The following is a 12,022-nucleotide window of genomic DNA, read 5'->3' on the forward strand; positions in this document are numbered from 1 at the left end:
GTCACCCTCATATGCCTTGGGCACTGCACCGGAATAGGGCACCCCTGAGCAGGCTGGGTCAAGCAGCACTTTCGATCTGCCACCCTCATGTGCCCCAGGTTCAGCACGTCCCTATCCCCACTTTCACGTTACAATTGTTCTGCTAGTAACCCACTTGACGAGTGAACCCCACAGGACTTTTGGGCAGTGCAGGGATCTTTAGCTTAGATACGAGGAGTGTTGCTGCGCAGAGAGAGAGAGAGAGAGAAGCAAGCAACCAGCTTAACCATGAAGGTTATTTATTGCCAGGTAATAGCCATACAAGGGGAGCCAAACAAACAGAACAGTGAGAATATTAAATCTAACTTACATTTGGTTATAAAAATCAGGTTTAGAAAACTGTAACTGATCACACAGGTCAGGGTCAGAAGGCTACACCTGGAGAGAGAGAGCTGGGTTCTCACCACTCCGCGAAGCTTGACTCCATCGGGGGTCCCAGCGGGTGGTGGTAGCAGACGGTCCGGAGTGCTGGGGACAGGCAGAGCGCCCAGCACGATCAGTCAGGAGAAGATGAAGGCCCAGTGGAACTGATGCAGATTTTGGATCCAGGCATCAGAGCACTCGAGCACGGGCAGGGCCGGTTCCAGTGTTTTTGCTGCCCCAAGCGGCACAAAAAAGCCGCGACTTCATTCCCTCTGAGAGGGACTGAGATCCGCCACCGAATTGCTGCCGAAGACCCGGACGTGCTGCCCCTTTCCGTTGTCCGCCCCAAGCACCTGCTTGCTGCGCTGGTGCCTGGAGCCGGCCCTGAGCATGGGTAGGGGTTTTTGGTAGGGAAAGACCAATGGTTCAAGGGAGACACTAGATTTGTTTGTGGGTAAACTGATGGCTCCAGGGAGGATACCACAGTTGTTTTGTTCAGGCTAGACAATGGGAGCTGCTCATTCCTGGCTCTGGGCAGTGTTCCTTCCAGGGAGCTCACAGTGCAGTTAGGCAGCTTCAGTATTTTGGATGCCAATAAAAGAATTCATTACTAGAACTGGTCTGACAACTGCTAAGCTGGGGGTGTGCATGCGTGAGTTCATTAACAGCTGGAGCAGAGATCCCCCATCATGCACTGCTTCCCTGCTTTTCTGGTCCCAGAGTTCCCGGCGGTTCTTGCCTTGGAATCTCTGTTCTCCAGGCTGTTTGCTAATGGAGACGCCTCCCTGACCCATCCTTGATGGGAATGAGGCCAGGGGAGTTTCCTTAATCCTGACCCCCTTGTCCAGAGGGGTTTAGGTGTCTCCCCCACGGCCCTTTCATTGCTTTTTTAAAGTCTTTCTTCTGATCGGTTTTGGTTCAAGCAGAGGCTGGAGTTGGGAAGGTCTTCCGGGAGTCAGACAGGCTGGGTACTGCGCCCTGGTTCCCCAAGAACACAGAGCTGATGGGGAACAAAGGAGAAAAGAGAAAGGGGCTTGGCCAGCAGGGAGTCGGCGGATCCAAGCCCAGGAAGCAGCAGGAAGGAAAGCTGCGGTGATTAATAGAGAAGATTGGGAGCAAAGTGGGAGCAAGGTCAGACGGAGGCAGAGCCCCAGACAGGGGCAGAGTTGAGTCCTTGTGCACCGCGGTGGGATGCACAGCGGGCAGGAGTCACAGACGCAGGCTGCCCTGGGAGCCGCTGCCTCCCCCTGGAGGCAGGTCCGTGCTGCATGGTGACAGGAGGTGGCAGGGAGCCAAATTCCATTAGCCCCATCTGAATCCCTGACTCGCACGTGGATGAGTTTGGACACCTCCATTAAGGGGCAAGGAAGGAGCTCATTTCATGGCTGATTTGTTTTAATACCTTAGCCGCAGCAGGAGAGCAACTCGCTCCCGCGTCGAGGAGACAGGAGATGCTGTGCTGCCATCATGCAGGGCTTGTGTTTCCACAGCCACTGCACCTGGGCAGGATTGATCCATCCCCTGCAGCGGGAGAGGCTATTTTGCTGGTGTCTATTCGCACGGGGCCCTTGTGCTGGAGCACGCTGGATCGCTGCAAGCACGGCGGGCCGCGCAGAGGCATCTCAGAGCCTGCCACGCTGCCTGATGGGAACTGGCTGTAGGGAATTGTGGGATACTGGCTGGCATCATAGGGAATTGTGGGTCAAAAGCCCAGAATTCTCTCCGATCCATCCCATAATTCACCACATGTTCATGCCTTTCCCGAGCTGCTCCCTGCCACCAGGGCAGGGGCCTAGAGATCAGCCGCGTCCGTGGCCATTGTTAGCATGGGACCAATGATCCTGGCAGCCTGGGCAGAGCTCCCCGGGCGGGCGGACCCAACAGAGCCTGCAGGTGTTCTGCACTCGGTGCCATGGTGCTTCGCAGCCCGGCCCACCGTGACTGCAGACCGTTGGCACCCGATCGTTGTGCTGACCCCCCCTTGAACGCAGGCACCGTGGAACACGGGGGGGGGAGGGGGGGAGATTCTCTCGCCGGGGCAGGAGGGGAACCCGGGGTCTGGAGGCAGGCAGCATCGCAGGCCTGGAAACCTGGGGTCTCCGCACGTTCCACAGTAGCAGGGGCGACTGCGGGGAGCGGGTGGCGAAGGTCCGTTCGGGTTCCCTGCTCAGGCCACGGGGACCCGCTGTGAAGCGGGGACAGAGGAAGCACAGGGGAGATGGGGAGACAGGGTTGAGCGGCCACAAGGATAAACTGTCACCCACCTGTCAGGACAGGAGGGGGCGGGAGGGCAAGGAGACGGGACAGTTCGGTGTCCCGCGGAGCGTGGCGTCATTAGCACGTACCAAGGCGAGAGGAGGAGGTTTCTGGAACACGCGGGCCCAGGGCCGTCAGACACAGTCAGGGGCACTGGAACAGTTTTTATCGTGGGGGTGCTGAGAGCCATTGGACCAAGCTAGAAACCCTGTATATAAAGGAAACCACTTCGAGCCAGGGGGTGCGGCAGCTACCCCAGCACGCCTTGTTCCCGCACCTCTGGACACGCTCTTGGCGGGGAGTTACATGTGGAGTGGAGCCAGGCGGGAGCGGTGAGGCTGACATCTCAGGCAGATTCCCAGTCCAGTCCCAGCTGCTGCGTACAATACAGGCCTGCGAACCCCTGCCCTCTGCTGGGGGAGGCAGACCTGCTCACAGGAGCGTGGGGGCAGCCGTTTGCAAACAGGATCAAAAAGGGGATGGGCCAGTGCACCCGTCACTTCTGTTCCGGGGCCTTAAAGAGAGGCTGTGGGGAGAAAGATTGGCTACTGGAGCAAGTTTCACCGTCCTGGCTGCCACCCTCCCCATCTCCTGGGACCTTTGTCATACTGATCTTGAGAGGTGTCCTCACCAGACGGGGCCAGAGAGACCCAGCCAACGTCGCCACCTCTGCTGGCTCCAGCCCAATCCAGACACCATCAGTGGGATCAGACGTTAACAGCAGCAGCTCAGCTCAACTAACATATTCCCCCCGCTGCCCCGCCATCTTTGATCCCATCTAAGAGACTGTCACACAAGCCGTTTTCCCTTGTAAAAACTCTCCCGCTCAGGGGACAGGGAACAAGGGCTGGTGTTGAAATAAAAGCCCTATTGACAACTTTATATTGCAAAGGCTTTCGCTGTTTTCCCTTCTTTTCTGTTTCTTTAATAAGAAGGTCAAAAGGATTTTGAAGGGGGTGTTTGTTCCGGTACGATGCAGGCTGAGGTCTCTATAGACCAAATCCTGGACATTGGTCAATCTTGTGCGGTGTCGGACAGTGACTGAGTTGTGTTAACACCTTTAACTCAACTGGCCCCTGCTGCTAAAGCTAAAGGAGAACCGCCATCAGTCGCGTCACACCTGACACGCGGCTGGGCAGGTCCCGTTCCACCCAGTAGGGGGCAGTAGTGGACCCCACACGTGATCCAGCTCAGACTGTTTTAATCTCCTTTCTGCAGCAGGCTTCAGAGGCGGGGAATAAAAAATCCAGAAGAACAAAGGTGGAACTGGAATTCAAAACGGCCCTGCCAAGACCGTGTCTGACGGGCCCTGGGCCCGCATGTGCCAGAAACCTCCTCCTCTTGCCTTGGTACTTACTAGTGACAAAAGGACTAACCAGTCCAGGCCTCTTATCTCATGTTTCCTTTGATGTCTTAGGCAAACAGTTCCGGCCCCTGGCTGCCACCTGCTGGGAAGATTTCCATCCCTTCCAGGCTGCCGTTGGGGGAGCACATACTAACCGAGAGCAATGGATCCCAGCAACTAAGACCTCCAGTTCAATATCAAACGCGTAGGCAGACCGTCCCATTTCCCTTTACAGACAAGAGACACGGAACCCATCCAAAAACCTTCAGCCGCTTGAGAGGAAAACTGCAGCAAATTCAGCAACTTAGTTAACGTCACGGCTGTGCTGCATGTGGAAACATCATGGCCACAATGGGTGGAGAACTCAGATCCTCTCTCTCCAGAAGCTCTTCCACCACAAAAGTTCTAGGAGAATGACTGTTAGCAGTACCGGGACTGTGAAACACATATGTGCCATTCTCAATTCCATCCATTAGAGGCAGCAGCGATACAGACACACCAGCCACCCTATTGTGTCATTATTCCCATTTCCCAGATGGGGAAACTGAGGCAAAAAGGAGCCATGGTCCCAGTGTGTTGGTGTCAGAGCCTGGCTTGGCATTTTGGCTGTCCCAGCTCTTTAGAATCATAGGACTGGAAGGGACCCCGAGAGGCCATCTAGTCCAGTCCCCTGCTGCACTCAAGGCAGGACTAAGTATTATCTGGACCATCCCTGACAGGTGTTTGTCCAGCCTGCTCTTAAACACCTCCAGTGATGGAGATTCCACACCCTCCCTATAATCATTTTTGTTGCTCTTCTCTGGCCTTTTTTCAATTTGTCCCCATCTTTCCTGAAATGTGGCACCCAGAACTGGACACAATACTCCAGCTGAGGCCAAATCAGTGCAGAGTAGAGCGGAAGAATTACTTCTTGCATCTTGCTTATAACACTCTTCTTTATACAGCCCAAAATAGTGTTTGCTTTTTTGCAACAGTGTTACACTATTGACTCATATTTAGCTTGTGGTCCCCTATGACCCCCAGATCCGTTTCCGCTGTACACTCCTTCCCAGGCAGGCAGTTCCCATTTTGTATGTGTGCAACTGATTGTTCCTTCCTCAGTGGAGCACTTTGCATTTGTTCTTGAATTTCATCCTATTTCCTTCAGGCCATTTCTCCAGTTCATTTTGAAATTTAATCCTATCCTCCAAAGCACTTGCAACCCCTCCCAGCTTGGTATCATCCACAAACTCTGTAAGTGTCTTCTCCATGCCAGGCCTGCACAACATGCGGCTCGCGGGCAAGCGGAGGGGTGGGGCTGCTGGGTTCGCCCCCTGCCCGCGGGACCTCGCCTCATAGCCCCGCACGCACCATGCTCCAACCACCCTAACAGCCAGAACCACACGTGTCTCTGTCTCCCATTCCCCCCTGCCCCCAGCGTACAGCGGGTGCGTCACTTCCGGGGCCCGCTGAGGAGGGAACCGCTGGGCATGAGGCAGAGCTGGTAAGTGCCGAGCAAGGGGAGGGGCACCCGGCCTGGGCTCGAGCCGCAGCTCGGTGGGGAGGGAGGGGGAGAGAGACTGGGCTGAGACACCCCCCAAGCTCCCCCTTCGATTGGAGGCGGGGCAGCTACGGCGCTGGTTGGTCCCAGGGTGGCCTCCGCAGTGATCGGGGTTGGGGGGCTTGAACTGTGGGCAGCCAGGAAATCCCCGGGGGAGACATGTGTGTTGCACCTGCCCAGCCCCGACTGCTGCCCCCCTCCCCGGCCCCTATCACACTGCCCCCCCCCCCCGGGCTCCCTGCACCCCCTGTGTTTGTGTGTTGGACAGTGTCAGGGTGTGTGGACTCACCCGGCGGCGCCCCCTCCTGGTCGTCCTTGGGAATTAGCTCGTCCCAGCTCCAGAGCGCCCTCTGCAGGCCGGTACCGGATCTGCCTTACCACTGGGATTCTGCATCCCTCCCGGACCCGGTGCCCTGTTATCTGGGGTGCTGCCCCCTGGCAGTAACCCCTCAGTCTTACGGTCCCCCTTCCCCAGGGAACCCCCACCCACTATCCCCACCTCACCTCAGGATACAGCTACTGCCAGTCATTGTCTAGCGCCACGCCCTGGGGCAGGCTGCAGTATCAGCCACTCACCACTGGCAAGGTTGGGTCTGGACCTGCTGCCTTTGCCTACCCCCGGGCTGCCCTCTGCAACCCCCAGTACCTGTTAGCCCTCTGCTAGGCCGCAGCCTGGGGCTTTCCAGGCTGGAGCTCCCCAGCTCCTCTGCCTTTCCCCAGGTACCCTGTGTCTCGCCCCCTGCAGCCAGGCCCGTCTCCCTCTACAGCCAGAAAGAGACTGTTTGCTTGAGCGCCTGGCTCAAGCCTTTATAGGGACAGCTGGGCCCTGACTGGGGTGTGGCCCCAGCTGAGCCTGCTTCCCACTCAGCCTGGGCAGGTCTCCCAGCCCTCTGCCAGGGCTGGAGCGGGTAACCACCCTGCTACAGACAGTCACATCCAATCCCTTCACACCACCCCCCTTTCCCCTCCCCTTATTACATTTGCAAGGTAATTATGAACAGTACAAATGTTTTCTTTCAACGGAAAAGGTGTTTTTCATTTTTCCATGATTCATAACAAAAATTAAAATAACTAAAAAAATTATTGTTTGCTTTAATTGAAAAATTCTTAATACCCCCCCCACCTTCCTTTTCGGCCCACAGCTGTTTCGGCAGGGCGGCGCTAGGGAAGGAGGGCTTGTTAACACGGGATGAGCGGTGCAGGGTGCGGGGGTGGGGCGCTGTTTCCATGGGGCCAGGCGGCGCTGGGGCAGGGATGTGTTTTGGGGGGGCTGGGGAGCACTGAGGGGGGGGTGTTTCGGCAGGGCCGGGGGGTTTCAGCCCTCAGCTGTTTTCTTTGGAGTAATATGGCCCTCGCCGCTTTACGAGTTGTGCAGGCCTGGCCTATGCCATTATCTGAATCATTGAAGAAGATATTGAACAGAACCGGACCCAGAACCGATCCCTGCAGGACCCCACTCGTTATGCCCTTCCAGCATGACTGTGAACCACGGATAACTACCTCTGGGAACGGTTTTCCAACCAGTTATGCAACCACCTTTGCGCTAGGTTGAGCTGCCTCTCATTGGTGCTCTGTGCGCACTTTTGTTTAGCAAAGATTGGTGCCTGCAAAAAGCTACTAGAAAAGCATCTTGTTGGTTCCCCAAGGGAAAGGCTTTCTCCCAGCCCTGCCTATATGGCTGAATATTCACCCCCACCCCCACTCCCGGAGTGCTAGGTGCAGTGTCCTTTAGAAGCATACCTCCTCCCCCCACCTCCCCAAAAAATACGTAGTGGTTTATTAATGAAAAAATAAAACTATGATGGAGATGATTTACTTGCATTTACTGAGAAACACAATGAGAAGGTTCTCACATTTAAATGGCACCTCTCACCTCTCAAACAACAATCATGCCACCTCCCACAGAAGTGCAGCCACCTCTGGAGGTGAGCAGCAGCAGCTGTTTATCAGCATATAACAATATGAAGTGATGAATGTTGCAGCGAATTAAAACCGCAGTGGGTAGCAAGATCAAACTGATCTGTGCCAGGATTTGCCAGTGCTCTGGAGTTAACCCTTCCCCCACACTTTTGCAAAAGATGACATGGGATCTTTAATAATCGCAGAGGTTCCTATCTCATGCCCATGACCACAGTATCTGAACTCCTTCTAGAATTGTCCAGCACTTGACACACTGAAGCCCCAATCTTGGTTGGCACAACTGTCGTCAGAGTAATTAATAATAAGGCGCTGACAGCTTACAGGTCACGCCGCAGAAAAGTTGGTCAACGCAATGACTTGCGCATTTGGACTGATGTTCATGGGCCGTGGTTTTGTGTCTCGCTCCAGCGGCACGGGGTCTCTGGCACCGGTGGAGTCTCGTGTTCAGATCTGAGTGTGGGGAAAGAGCGCCCCCTGTTGAAACACCATGACCACATCCTGTAGCATATAGCAGCTTCCTTGGGGATCCCTCTGCCAACAGCTGCCTGGGCTCAGGCTGCAGGAGTGCCGTGAAGATCGCAGCACAGGCTGGAATGGCTGGAGGAGGCCACGAGAAATATTGGGAAATGACTTAGTAAATCTTAGTTACTTAACATAGTTACAAACCCAGCGAGAACCCTCACCTACATTGCAGGTATTCATTGGATTTAATTATCCAAAACTACTAACATATCACTTGGCTAAGGGACAAAGACTTCAACTACATGTCAATAACGTGAGATAACTCAGCAATTTTTTCTTCTTTGGGTGCATGGCTCTGCATCTGTGTATGCTGCCATGTGTGTTCAAGCAGGCATGTGTTGCTTGTTTGCATGGGCGGACTCACGTGCATTCTTACATGTATGTTCATGCATGGGTGTGCCCTGATAGCCGCCTCGGCGCTGTATGTTGCTTGCACACAGGAGGGTGTGTTGCTTCCTAATCTATTATGGAGAAAGGACCTGAAGAGGAAATTGATGTAATTTTTAATGCCGTTCAGCACCCAGCCCCTGCCCCTCCCCCATCTGAGGGGCGGTTCATGGCAGCTGAGCGTGGGAGATGCTGCAGGTGCAATTAACCTGGCTACCCCCTTCTTCTTCAGCAGTTCAGTTCTTGGCTTGCCGGGCAATGCTCCGCTGGTGGGAGCCCAAGCCCCATTGGCGGGGAGGGCTCAGGAGTGTCCATCCCCCCCACAGACTGTGGGCAGGAGGCCCGGCCAGTCCTCTGCAGACAGCTGGGGCTCCCTGCGGGCAGCTGCTCTGCTGGAGCCCGCTGGGATCCCTGGATTCGGGAGCAGCAGTTGCCGCTAGAAGGCCAGATTCCATGATGGTGACAAGCACCAGGACACTGCCCACTCCTGCAGCCTCAGACATCCATCCAGGGGGAGACCGATTCTGTTACTGGAGCACCCGGGGCTGCTCACTGGCAGGCCAAGGCACCCTCTCTGCCCGCCCCAAAGGGACGCTCTTTCTCAGTTTGGGTGGGCGGGGGAAGGAGACACCCCACTTCTCCCCCCACCAGGATCCGCTCTCTGGCTCTGCTGACAAGGAGCCCAGCCGTGTCCCGATAAGATGGATTCATTGTCTCGGCAGCGTGGGCGAGATACGTAACGAGAACAGGGCCCGCAAGGCCCGGCCTGCTTTGTTTCAATTACAGCGGCTGCTGGAGCGAGACGACAAACCCGCTCTTGACGGCAGGCGCAGGGGATAGAGGTGCCCTTGCCGGCTGCCGGGAACAGGGGAGGAAGCCAGATTGCTCAGCGTAGAGGATCAGAGGGAGGAGAAGGAAGGGGAACAAACTATACCCTCGGGGGAGCGGGGGCAGCTGGCACGCATTGGCCCCACAGGGCCTCTGGCGATGCCTAGCAATCGAGGCACACCCAGGAGTTTGGGCAAGTTCTACAAGGCAAGCCAACAGCTTGGCTGGCAAAGCCCCGGGGGACAAGATCGGTGGTCATGAACTGCCGAGCATTGGTGAACCACTGCCCTCTCCTGGCTGGGCTCAGAACGGCTCTGCTGTGTGTCACAGACCCCCAACGGCTAGGGGAGATTCCCCTGTAGCGCAAGCAGTAGGAGCCTGTGCTTTGGGAGTCGGAGGATCAGAACGGCTGCCCCAGTGACGTGCAGCACAGCGAGAAGTGGGAGGTTCTCCAGGGCTGTGCATCCGGCTAGTGTAGAAAGAAAGGATTGTAGCTGGTAGAAAGAGGATGCCGCTGGCGGCTGGTTTGCCAGAGGCCACACCAGTCCTGCCACAGGGATCTAGATGAAGCTGCTGCTAAGGGACACCGCTTCCCCCGGGCTCTTGCCAGCAGCAGCACCTATCCCCCTTGGAAACAGCTCCTCTCCCTGGGAGATTGACGAGGTCCCCATTTCCTTCATGCTGCCTGCAGCCAACTGTCCCAATCCCAGTGCAGAATCCATCCTCCGGGCAGCCCTGCCTCTCCTGCTGACTGCCGGGGGAAGCTGCTTCCCAGGCAGACAGGCAAGGATCTCGCTTAGAGAGCAGCAGCTGGTGCAGGAGGCAAGCACAGCAGGATGTGCCCTGCTACTCCCCTGCCCCCACTAAGTCTCAGGGACATGGCAAGAAACCTGTGGTGAACCACAACCTTACAGCTGCTCTCACGCTGCGCACCATGCCCAGGCAGAATACATAGCACCAGTGGGGAGAGCGCTAGGGATCTCCTGCTCCAAAGTCCTATCGCTGGAGCTAGAGTGGACTCTCCTAGGGCAGTACGGGGGCTATGACACACAGCGAAGCAGTGTTGACCCCATCCAGCGGAAGGTTCTGGGGGCATCCCCCACCACAGAGTTCTCTGAGGCCTACTGGATCAGGTCACATCTGCAGGGAGGAAATGTCCCCCCTACTCCCAGCCCAGAGCAGGAACCGCTCAGGAGGGAGCAAAGATGCCCCCAGCACAGGCCAGCTGGGGATAAGCAAACAGCACAGCAACCTTGAGAGCCTGTTCTAACAGCACGGTGGGAAGAGAGATTCCCCCGGCGCTGCGGAGGGCTCCGCTCTCTGCCATCGGCTGCACGACTGAAGTCTCCTGTTCTCTGGCAAGGGTCCAGCTGCTCCCTGGAGCCCTCTCCTCAGGGGCTGCAGCTTCTCCGCCTCGCTCTGAAGAGGAACCAGGTGGGGCTGTTTAGGGTCCTCTGTGGGATTCAAACCGGTGCCTGCCTGCGGCATCCCCAGTCTGCCAGGAGGCAAGTTATTTATCAGCTGCACCTGGAGGGACACCTGCTGGTGCTTCAAAGAACTGCACGAGGCACTACAGGACCTGACCAGCGGTGATAGGTACAGCACCTGAGCTCCTCACAGGCCATACTGTATTTCCCCTCTCGCACCCCTGGGTGGGAGGGAAGGGCTGGATCCCCATTGTACAGGTAAGGGAACTGAGGCACGAGAGACTAAGCGACTGCCCAAGGTCGCACAGGGAGTTTGTAGTGCAGCAGGGAATCAAACCCAGGTTGCACCCTAACCAGTGGGCTGTCCTTCCTTTTAGGCTGCTACTTCCTCCCTGGCACTGCAGAAGCCAAGCGCCCGCCCCCCCCTTGACAGCATCAGCCCCCAGCCCCACACCACTGACAAATCTGAGGCCACTCAGAACTTCCTGGAAGCAGCCAGGCTCAAACTCAGCTCCTCCCCCTGCAGCAATGCAGACCCCAGGCGTCTCCGCTAAAGGAGAGCCGCTGCGAGCAGTACCGGCCCTATGACATGCCACTGAGCAGCCCTGGGGCCAGCCAGCGGTGGACAATGGTGACACAGGCACTAGTCCTGCAGTGTCAGCCAGCCAGCCCGCTTGGCCCATGTGCGACCACTAGATCCTGACAGTCAGGCCTGGACAGCCAATCACAAGCCCAGAACAGCTTCTGGGGGCCGGTTCGGTCTCTGCAGCACCCCCTTGTGGTTCATATGGCACTAGTCACCCTGCCTCAGTTTCCCTCTGGGCCATCAGTGGTCCAACAGCCACCTCCCATGTAGCCCAGCACTGACTTATCCCAAAGTTCCCAAACAAATATAAGAGAAACCCAGGAGGGGCAGCCACCCCAGTCCGTGGCCAGACCCAGTCTTTCCACTCAGGGCCTGGCTTCTCTAGTTAACGCTCACCAGGACTCCCTGCTTCAGGCCTCAGGGAGGCTCTGGATGGGCCCCCGCCTGGCTCAGTGTCCTGGCTTCTCCTCCCAAGTGAGAGCCGCAGCCCCACTCCCTGTTCCCAGTCAGCCCCCAGCTGGACTGGGCAGGATCTGCCCACTCAGCTCCCGCCCCCAGGCCCCACACCTGCGGCAGCCAGCAGGGCAGGGCTGACTGAGTGTTGATTTGCAGCACCGGCATGTTACCCTCACTGGTTATAACCTAGCTAGGACGGACTGAGCTGGCACCAGGAGTAGGGGAGCGGTTCACTACATCAGCGGCATCACCTGTTTCTGAGTCACTGCTAACTGGGAACAGGAGTGGGGGAAGGGCCCTAAAAGTGGGGGGGGTCACCGGTGCCCAAACTGTTCCCCCCCCGCCCCTTTCCC

This window comes from Mauremys mutica, chromosome 8 (genome assembly GCF_020497125.1).
Source record: "Mauremys mutica isolate MM-2020 ecotype Southern chromosome 8, ASM2049712v1, whole genome shotgun sequence".
Taxonomy (NCBI): domain Eukaryota; kingdom Metazoa; phylum Chordata; order Testudines; family Geoemydidae; genus Mauremys; species Mauremys mutica.